The 12,034-nt window shown below is 45.0% G+C and overlaps 1 protein-coding gene across 1 annotated transcript in view; it reads left to right on the top strand.

The window, feature by feature from the left end:
- Positions 1-783: 783 nt before the first annotated feature.
- The window catches only part of LOC128703304 (TOX high mobility group box family member 3), a 122,363-nt gene continuing 111,112 nt past the window's right edge, over positions 784-12,034 (top strand). The window contains exon 1 of the mRNA XM_053797895.2: positions 784-1,501. The gene's annotated coding sequence lies outside the window, so the exon portion shown is untranslated. The remainder of the gene's footprint in view (positions 1,502-12,034) is intronic.

Raw genomic sequence — 12,034 nt, 5'->3', positions numbered from 1 at the left:
GTACTAAGCCACCAGTGTAGGACAGTACTGTTCTAGCCAGTGTACTAAGCAACCAGTGTAGGACAGTACTGTTCTAGCCAGTGTACTAAGCCACCAGTGTAGGACAGTACTGTTCTAGCCAGTGTACTAAGCCACCAGTGTAGGACAGTACTGTTCTAGCCAGTGTACTAAGCAACCAGTGTAGGACAGTACTGTTCTAGCCAGTGTACTAAGCAACCAGTGTAGGACAGTACTGTTCTAGCCAGTGTACTAAGCAACCAGTGTAGGACAGTACTGTTCTAGCCAGTGTACTAAGCAACCAGTGTAGGACAGTACTGTTCTAGCCAGTGTACTAAGCCACCAGTGTAGGACAGTACTGTTCTAGCCAGTGTACTAAGCCACCAGTGTAGGACAGTACTGTTCTAGTCAGTGTACTAAGCCACCAGTGTAGGACAGTACTGTTCTAGTCAGTGTACTAAGCCACCAGTGTAGGACAGTACTGTTCTAGTCAGTGTACTAAGCCACCAGTGTAGGACAGTACTGTTCTAGTCAGTGTACTAAGCCACCTGGGAAAGAAATAGCCACCACTGTGCAGTATCACTATGATGCTATTTTGAGCTGGCAATTCCTGGCCCGTTTTCTTCCTGGCCAGCAGCAGCAGCAGCAGCAGCAACACCATTGAGGCGGTGGCCGGGGGCTGCCTACCAGCCTCCCACCCTTTTTACTGCCTCTTTTGGACAATAATGAGCCATTTCCTGGAGGATTTAATCGGGAGGATATTGATCCAGATCAATCAATAACGCGTCGTTAAAAAGGGACGAGAGGTAACGGTGGTATTGATGAAGATATTAATATCATACCCCAAAAGAAGGTTGACTGAATCGCGCGCTAGCGACTACAATTATAGCAACAAAGTCTCCACACGGTAAAACACACACACACACACACACACATATATACTCGCAAGGTGGGAACATACACACGCGTGCGGGACTCTCCAATGCTTGTCTTCAAGCCTTGGTGTCTCCTCTAGGGCCAGGGTTTTTGAGTGTGGCCAGAAATTCGTGTGAGAATACGCTGAAGGGCGAAGATAGTGAACCTCGCGGGTGGGATGCGAGTTACGACGGGGCGCACAGGAACTTGTGGATGACAAATCAAAAAAAGAAAAAGAAAAAGAAAAGAAAAGAGTGAGTGGTTCGGTGGTCAGTATAATTCCCTCCGCCTCGGAAATATTTCTGTGGATTGGAAAAAAAAAACTAGGCAGTTTGGATAGCAATTGTGTGAGAGTTTAAAGGCACATGTGTCGCCACAGTTACATATCTGAGGATCATTCCCTGCAGCTGCTGGTGCTGCTGCTGTTACTGTTACTGCAGCTGTTGTTGCTGCTGTGTCTACAGCTGCTTCTCTTACTGCAGTTATTGCTGTGTCTACAGCTGCTTCTCTTACTGCAGTTATTGCTGTTTCTGTGGTTACAGCTACAGCTGTTACTGCAGCTGTTGTTGCTACTGTCATCACTCTCCTGGTAAGCTACGCTCATCGTCTCTTATTTCCAAAGGTCAGAGATTAGAAAAGAATTACTATTATTCACATAATCAATTATTTACATTTTCACATTGAGTGTGATTTATGATCTTCATAATGTATTGATATAATCATTATTTTGAACCTCCATAAATACAGACACGCTCAGAAAAAAATATATAAACAAATGGTGGTTCGTAACTAATTGATTGTACTTCTGGCTCCGAGTTGAAGCACCCGGGTTCAATACCCAAGGTGTAAAGACAGAAAACAAGCCTTCTTTCACCTATTGCTTTTGTTCACCTAGCAGTAAATAGGTACCCAGTTGTTAGCAGACTGCTGTACGTGGCATGTTGTGGCGTAGTAGTATACATTAGGTAAAGGTACATAATAAGTAAAAGGCACAGATTATGGCACAATACGAGGAGTACAAGAGGTGAACATTGCCAGGGTTGTATAACGCAGTTAGTTATACGCTGGACACCTAGTCTGTATTTGTGGGACGGTAACAATAGTGACAAGGTGGGGAAAATATGTACATATTAGTATCTATTTGTGGTGTGGAGGCGGGAGAGAGACTCTCCCAGGCTCCCTCATACTATTCTTGAAACATTCAAGTGTAAATCGGAGACTCCTGGCTCTTTGTTTCGTCTCTCACTTACACAACACCGAAGACAACACCCGTCTCAAAGACGTCTTGTGAATCTGGTTTATGTAGCTATGTGTTGAAGGTGTGCGCACATGTGACGCTGCTGAAGGTGTGCGCACATGTGACGCTGCTGAAGGTGTGTGAACATGTGAGTGTTTGAAGGTGTATGTACACGTGGATGTGTTGAAGATGTGTGTAGACGTGAGTGTGTTGAAGGTGTGTGCACACGTGGGTGCGTTGAAGGTGTGTGCACACGTGGGTGCGTTGAAGGTGTGTGCACAGGTGTTGAAAACATCAGAATTCAAGAGAAACTTGACATCAGGATGACATCATCTCACGCTCCGCCAGACTATTAATAAAACAACAAAATAATCTTAATAATATAGTAAGTGTTAGAGAGAGACACGACTGTATACAAGTGACCTCCCGTCCTGCCTGCACCCTTCCTCGGATCAAACACTGTATACAAGTGACCTCCCGTCCTGCCTGCACCCTTCCTCGGATCAAACACTGTATACAAGTGACCTCCCGTCCTGCCTGCACCCTTCCTCGGATCAAACACTGTATACAAGTGACCTCCCGTCCTGCCTGCACCCTTCCTCGGATCAAACACTGTATACAAGTGACCTCCCGTCCTGCCTGCACCCTTCCTCGGATCAAACACTGTATACAAGTGACCTCCCGTCCTGCCTGCACCCTTCCTCGGATCAAACACTGTATACAAGTGACCTCCCGTCCTGCCTGCACCCTTCCTCGGATCAAACACTGTATACAAGTGACCTCCCGTCCTGCCTGCACCCTTCCTCGGATCAAACACTGTATACAAGTGACCTCCCGTCCTGGCTGCACCCTTCCTCGGATCAAACACTGTATACAAGTGACCTCCCGTCCTGCCTGCACCCTTCCTCGGATCAAACACTGTATACAAGTGACCTCCCGTCCTGCCTGCACCCTTCCTCGGATCAAACACTGTATACAAGTGACCTCCCGTCCTGCCTGCACCCTTCCTCGGATCAAACACTGTATACAAGTGACCTCCCGTCCTGCCTGCACCCTTCCTCGGATCAAACACTGTATATAAGTGACCTCCCGTCCTGCCTGCACCCTTCCTCGGATCAAACACTGTATACAAGTGACCTTCCGTCCTGCCTGCACCCTTCCTCGGATCAAACACTGTATATAAGTGACCTCCCGTCCTGCCTGCACCCTTCCTCGGATCAAACACTGTATACAAGTGACCTCCCGTCCTGCCTGCACCCTTCCTCGGATCAAACATGATAGTCTATCACTGTATGACCAGTAGAGGAGACAGGTGTCACCCTACAGTGCCTACACTGACCTGTACTGAGTGTGACACTAGTGCCACATCACACTGAGTTGTACTGTGACACTAGTATGACACTAGTGCTACATCACACTGAGTTGTACTGTGACACTAGTATGACACTAGTGTCACATCACACTGAGTTGTACTGTGACACTAGTATGACACTAGTGTCACATCACACTGAGTTGTACTGTGACACTAGTATGACACTAGTGCCACATCACACTGAGTTGTACTGTGACACTAGTATGACACTAGTGTCACATCACACTGAGTTGTACTGTGACACTAGTATGACACTAGTGCCACATCACACTGAGTTGTACTGTGACACTAGTATGACACTAGTGTCACATCACACTGAGTTGTACTGTGACACTAGTATGACACTAGTGCCACATCACACTGAGTTGTACTGTGACACTAGTATGACACTAGTGCCACATCACACTGAGTTGTACTGTGACACTAGTATGACACTAGTGCCACATCACACTGAGTTGTACTGTGACACTAGTATGACACTAGTGCCACATCACACTGAGTTGTACTGTGACACTAGTATGACACTAGTGTCACATCACACTGAGTTGTACTGTGACACTAGTATGACACTAGTGCCACATCACACTGAGTTGTACTGTGACACTAGTATGACACTAGTGCCACATCACACTGAGTTGTACTGTGACACTAGCATGACACTAGTGCCACATCACACTGAGTTGTACTGTGACACTAGTATGACACTAGTGTCACATCACACTGAGTTGTACTGTGACACTAGTATGACACTAGTGCCACATCACACTGAGTTGTACTGTGACACTAGTATGACACTAGTGCCACATCACACTGAGTTGTACTGTGACACTAGTATGACACTAGTGCCACATCACACTGAGTTGTACTGTGACACTAGTATGACACTAGTGCCACATCACACTGAGTTGTACTGTGACACTAGTATGACACTAGTGCCACATCACACTGAGTTGTACTGTGACACTAGTATGACACTAGTGCCACATCACACTGAGTTGTACTGTGACACTAGTATGACACTAGTGCCACATCACACTGAGTTGTACTGTGACACTAGTATGACACTAGTGCCACATCACACTGAGTTGTACTGTGGCACTAGTATGACACTAGTGCCACATCACACTGAGTTGTACTGTGACACTAGTATGACACTAGTGCCACATCACACTGAGTTGTACTGTGACACTAGTATGACACTAGTGCCACATCACACTGAGTTGTACTGTGACACTAGTATGACACTAGTGCCACATCACACTGAGTTGTACTGTGACACTAGTATGACACTAGTGCCACATCACACTGAGTTGTACTGTGGCACTAGTATGACACTAGTGCCACATCACACTGCCACACTCTGCCAACCATATTTTTCATATTTAATGCGAGACATTAAAGCACTAAACACGCATGGATTATTTAACAACCATTAATAAGGGGGCTTTTCATTATTATTTTTTTTCGAGTTATAATGCCGTCAAAAAAGCTGATATTATTGTTTAAAAATCCGCAAAAACCTCCATCATTAATATACTTTATTACAAAAGTCACCATTTTTTTTTTTTTGAGGAACACGTATCTTTACTTATTTTTTCAATTCTTTAATTTTTTTATTTTTTTTTTTTTAGTTTTTGGGGGGGTTAAAAATTTTGGTCAGTGAGCAGGACGAAGTTTCTCGTACATCAGACAACTGAAGACGTGACTGGCGACCATCAGTATTTTGTACCAGTCTCTGGTGGCCTGGTGGTTAACGCTCTCGCTTCACACGGTGAGGGCCTGGGTTCGATTCCCAGCCAGAGTAGAAACATTGGACGTGTTTCTTTCCACCTGTTGTCTATGTTCCCCATCAGTAAAATGGGTACCTGGGTGTTAGTCGACTGGTGTGGGTCGCATCCTGGGACACTGACCTAAGGAGGCCTGGTCACAGACCGGGCCGCGGGGGCGTTGACCCCCGGAACTCTCTCCAGGTAAACTCCAGGTAATTACACTGCTGAAGAGGAACTGACGTCGATTTTACAAAAGCTGAGTTGAATAATATTGTTGTATTTTAGTGGTATATAATACCACTGATATACCCCAGTCAGTGGTATACAATACCACTGATATACAACCATCAGTGGTGTACAATACCACTGATATACAACCATCAGTGGTGTACAATACCACTGATATACAACCATCAGTGGTATTGTATACCACTGATATACAACAATCAGTGGTATACAATACCACTGATATACAACCATCAGTGGTATACAATACCACTAATATACAACAATCAGTGGTATACAATACCACTAATATACAACAATCAGTGGTGTACAATACCACTGATATACAACAATCAGTGGTATACAATACCACTGATATACAACCATCAGTGGTATACAATACCACTAATATACAACAATCAGTGGTATACAATACCACTAATATACAACAATCAGTGGTGTACAATACCACTGATATACAACAATCAGTGGTATACAATACCACTGATATACAACCATCAGTGGTATACAATACCACTAATATACAACAATCAGTGGTATACAATACCACTAATATACAACAATCAGTGGTGTACAATACCACTGATATACAACAATCAGTGGTATACAATACCACTGATATACAACAATCAGTGGTATACAATACCACTAATATACAACAATCAGTGGTGTACAATACCACTGATATACAACAATCAGTGGTATACAATACCACTGATATACAACAATCAGTGGTATACAATACCACTGATATACAACAATCAGTGGTATACAATACCACTGATATACAACCATCAGTGGTATACAATACCACTGATATACAACAATCAGTGGTATACAATACCACTGATATACAACAATCAGTGGTATACAATACCACTGATATACAACCATCAGTGGTGTACAATACCACTGATATACAACAATCAGTGGTATACAATACCACTGATATACAACCATCAGTGGTGTACAATACCACTGATATACCACAGTCAGTGGTATACAATACCACTGATATACAACCATCAGTGGTATACAATACCACTGATATACAACCATCAGTGGTGTACAATACCACTGATATACAACCATCAGTGGTGTACAATACCACTGATATACAACAATCAGTGGTATACAATACCACTGATATACAACCATCAGTGGTGTACAATACCACTGATATACAACCATCAGTGGTGTACAATACCACTGATATACAACCATCAGTGGTGTACAATACCACTGATATACAACCATCAGTGGTATACAATACCACTGATATACAACCATCAGTGGTATACAATACCACTGATATACAACCATCAGTGGTATACAATACCACTGATATACAACCATCAGTGGTATACAATACCACTGATATACAACCATCAGTGGTGTACAATACCACTGATATACAACCATCAGTGGTGTACAATACCACTGATATACAACCATCAGTGGTATACAATACCACTGATATACAACCATCAGTGGTATACAATACCACTGATATACAACCATCAGTGGTATACAATACCACTGATATACAACCATCAGTGGTGTACAATACCACTGATATACAACCATCAGTGGTGTACAATACCACTGATATACAACCATCAGTGGTGTACAATACCACTGATATACAACCATCAGTGGTATACAATACCACTGATATACAACCATCAGTGGTGTACAATACCACTGATATACAACCATCAGTGGTGTACAATACCACTGATATACAACCATCAGTGGTGTACAATACCACTGATATACAACCATCAGTGGTGTACAATACCACTGATATACAACCATCAGTGGTATACAATACCACTGATATACAACCATCAGTGGTATACAATACCACTGATATACAACCATCAGTGGTGTAATATACCACTGATATATAACCATCAGTGGTGTACAATACCACTGATATACAACCATCAGTGGTGTACAATACCACTGATATACAACCATCAGTGGTATACAATACCACTGATATACAACCATCAGTGGTGTACAATACCACTGATATACAACCATCAGTGGTGTACAATACCACTGATATACAACCATCAGTGGTATACAATACCACTGATATACAACCATCAGTGGTATACAATACCACTGATATACAACCATCAGTGGTGTACAATACCACTGATACACAACCATCAGTGGTGTACAATACCACTGATATAGACGTTTCGTCAACCAGTGGCTTTATCAGTACAACACAAGAACATAATGTAGAGACTGTTGAACTCTGTACAAAATATAAGGAAATTAGTCCGTCAGCCTTGCAGCTGGTGAACACCACCGTAGTCTTCAACAAACGTGGTATACGAAATATTAATTTGGTAATATTCTTCACAGTAGACGGTCCACTCTGCTGTTGCAATGATATCAATGGACTTTTTCATGGAACTTGTCGCAGAAGCACACAGCATCTGACCGAGTTCTTTACATCGGCTCTTCAAGCAGAGTTTGGGTACTTGTTCTTCCGCATAACGGGAATGCAAAGTCGTCCACTCCCTCCATTCTAATTGAAACGTAAAACACATCAAGATACTCCTACATATAGCAAAAGATATTCATCAATGGAACGTATGTGAGTTGCTTTTAGATGTAACCCAAGACAGCGTTCATCAGTGGAACGCCTGTAAGATGCTCCTGGATGTAACCCAAGACAGCGTTCATCAATGGAACGCCTGTAAGATGCTCCTGGATGTAACCCAAGACAGCATTCATCAGTGGAACGCCTGTAAGATGCTCCTGGATGTAACCCAAGACAGCGTTCATCAGTGGAACGCCTGTAAGATACTCCTGGATGTAACCCAAGATAGCGTTCATCAGTGGAACGCCTGTAAGATGCTTCTGGATGCAACCCAAGACAGCGTTCATCAATGGAACGCCTGTAAGATACTCGTGGATGTAACCCAAGACAGCGTTCATCAATGGAACGCCTGTAAGATACTCCTGGATGTAACCCAAGACAGCGTTCATCAGTGGAACGCCTGTAAGATACTCCTGGATGTAACCCAAGACAGCGTTCATCAGTGGAACGCCTGTAAGATGCTCCTGGATGCAACCCAAGACAGCGTTCATCAATGGAACGCCTGTAAGATGCTCCTGGATGTAACCCAAGACAGCGTTCATCAATGGAAGGTCTGCTGAGCTCAATTTCATTGAAACGTTAATGGGCATGGAAGGAAGGAAGGAAAATTCAGGAAATATTCTTTTTTCCCGAGCCTGTGCAACAGCCGTGCTAGCGCAGATCATTACACGAGAAGTAACTGTCAACAAAGAACAACATACGTCCCAGGAACTAGTCCAGTGGGCACCAATAGTTCATCCGAAATAAATTTCCTGCCTCTACACAATAGATCTCCTGCCTCTCGAAAATAGATCTCCTGCCTCTCCACAATAGATCTCCTGCCTCTCCACAATAGATCTCCTGCCTCTCCACAATAGATCTCCTGCCTCTCCACAATAGATCTCCTGCCTCAGCACAATATATCTCCTGCCTCAGCACAATAGACCTCCTGCCTCTCAATAATAGATCTCCTGCCTCACCGCAATAGATCTCCTGCCTCACCACAATAGATCTCCTGCCTCACCACAATAGATCTCCTGCCTCACCACAATAGATCTCCTGCCTCTCCACAATAGATCTCTTGCCTTACCACAATAGATCTCCTGCCTCTCAAAAATAGATCTCCTGCCTCTCCACAATAGATCTCCTGCCTCACCACAATAGATCTCCTGCCTCAGCACAAGAGATCTCCTGCCTCACCACAATAGATCTCCTGCCTCACCGCAATAGATCTCCTGCCTCTCCACAATAGATCTCCTGCCTCACCACAATAGATCTCCTGCCTCACCACAATAGATCTCCTGCCTCTCCACAATAGATCTCCTGCCTCTCCACAATAGATCTCCTGCCTCTCCACAATAGATCTTTTGCCTCACCACAATAGATCTTCTGCCTCACCACAATAGATCTCCTGCCTCACCACAATAGATCTCCTGCCTCTCCACAATAGATCTCCTGCCTCACCACAATAGATCTCCTGCCTCACCACAATAGATCTCCTGCCTCACCACAATAGATCTCCTGCCTCACCACAATAGATCTCCTGCCTCACCACAATAGATCTCCTGCCTCACCACAATAGATCTCCTGCCTCACCACAATAGATCTCCTGCCTCTCCACAATAGATCTCCTGCCTCACCACAATAGATCTCCTGCCTCACCACAATAGATCTCCTGCCTCTCCACAATAGATCTCCTGCCTCTCCACAATAGATCTCCTGCCTCACCACAATAGATCTCCTGCCTCACCACAATAGATCTCCTGCCTCACCACAATAGATCTCCTGCCTCACCACAATAGATCTCCTGCCTCACCACAATAGATCTCCTGCCTCACCACAATAGATCTCCTGCCTCACCACAATAGATCTCCTGCCTCTCCACAATAGATCTCCTGCTTCTCCACAATAGATCTCCTGCCTCACCACAATAGATCTCCTGCCTCACCACAATAGATCTCCTGCCTCACCACAATAGATCTCCTGCCTCACCACAATAGATCTCCTGCCTCACCACAATAGATCTCCTGCCTCACCACAATAGATCTCCTGCCTCACCACAATAGATCTCCTGCCTCTCCACAATAGATCTCCTGCCTCACCACAATAGATCTCCTGCCTCACCACAATAGATCTCCTGCCTCACCACAATAGATCTCCTGCCTCTCCACAATAGATCTCCTGCTTCTCCACAATAGATCTCCTGCCTCACCACAATAGATCTCCTGCCTCACCACAATAGATCTCCTGCCTCACCACAATAGATCTCCTGCCTCACCACAATAGATCTCCTGCCTCACCACAATAGATCTCCTGCCTCACCACAATAGATCTCCTGCCTCACCACAATAGATCTCCTGCCTCACCACAATAGATCTCCTGCCTCACCACAATAGATCTCCTGCCTCTCCACAATAGATCTCCTGCTTCTCCACAATAGATCTCCTGCCTCACCACAATAGATCTCCTGCCTCACCACAATAGATCTCCTGCCTCACCACAATAGATCTCCTGCCTCACCACAATAGATCTCCTGCCTCACCACAATAGATCTCCTGCCTCACCACAATAGATCTCCTGCCTCACCACAATAGATCTCCTGCCTCTCCACAATAGATCTCCTGCCTCTCCTCGATAGATCCTGATCTCCTGCCTCTCCACAATAGATCTCCTGCCTCACCACAATAGATCTCCTGCCTCACCACAATAGATCTCCTGCCTCACCACAATAGATCTCCTGCCTCACCACAATAGATCTCCTGCCTCACCACAATAGATCTCCTGCCTCACCACAATAGATCTCCTGCCTCACCACAATAGATCTCCTGCCTCACCACAATAGATCTCCTGCCTCTCCACAATAGATCTCCTGCCTCACCACAATAGATCTCCTGCCTCACCACAATAGATCTCCTGCCTCACCACAATAGATCTCCTGCCTCTCCACAATAGATCTCCTGCTTCTCCACAATAGATCTCCTGCCTCACCACAATAGATCTCCTGCCTCACCACAATAGATCTCCTGCCTCACCACAATAGATCTCCTGCCTCTCCACAATAGATCTCCTGCCTCACCACCATAGATCTCCTGCCTCACCACAATAGATCTCCTGCCTCACCACACTAGATCTCCTGCCTCACCACAATAGATCTCCTGCCTCACCACAATAGATCTCCTGCCTCACCACAATAGATCTCCTGCCTCACCACAATAGATCTCCTGCCTCACCACAATAGATCTCCTGCCTCACCACAATAGATCTCCTGCCTCACCACAATAGATCTCCTGCTTCTCCACAATAGATCTCCTGCCTCACCACAATAGATCTCTTGCCTCACCACAATAGATCTCCTGCCTCACCACAATAGATCTCCTGCCTCACCACAATAGATCTCCTGCCTCACCACAATAGATCTCCTGCCTCACCACAATAGATCTCCTGCCTCACCACAATAGATCTCCTGCCTCACCACAATAGATCTCCTGCCTCACCACAATAGATCTCCTGCCTCACCACAATAGATCTCCTGCCTCACCACAATAGATCTCCTGCCTCACCACAATAGATCTCCTGCCTCACCACAATAGATCTCCTGCCTCACCACAATAGATCTCTTGCCTCACCACAATAGATCTCCTGCCTCACCACAATAGATCTCCTGCCTCACCACAATAGATCTCCTGCCTCACCACAATAGATCTCCTGCCTCACCACAATAGATCTCCTGCCTCACCACAATAGATCTCCTGCCTCACCACAATAGATCTCCTGCCTCACCACAATAGATCTCCTGCCTCACCACAATAGATCTCCTGCCTCACCACAATAGATCTCCTGCCTCACCACAATAGATCTCCTGCCTCACCACAATAGATCTCTCACCACAATAGATC

The sequence above is a fragment of the Cherax quadricarinatus genome, chromosome 15 (genome assembly GCF_038502225.1).
Source record: "Cherax quadricarinatus isolate ZL_2023a chromosome 15, ASM3850222v1, whole genome shotgun sequence".
Taxonomy (NCBI): Eukaryota; Metazoa; Arthropoda; class Malacostraca; order Decapoda; family Parastacidae; genus Cherax; species Cherax quadricarinatus.
Note: the sequence above shows the minus strand (reverse complement) of the source record. Positions and strands in the feature narration are given on the sequence as shown.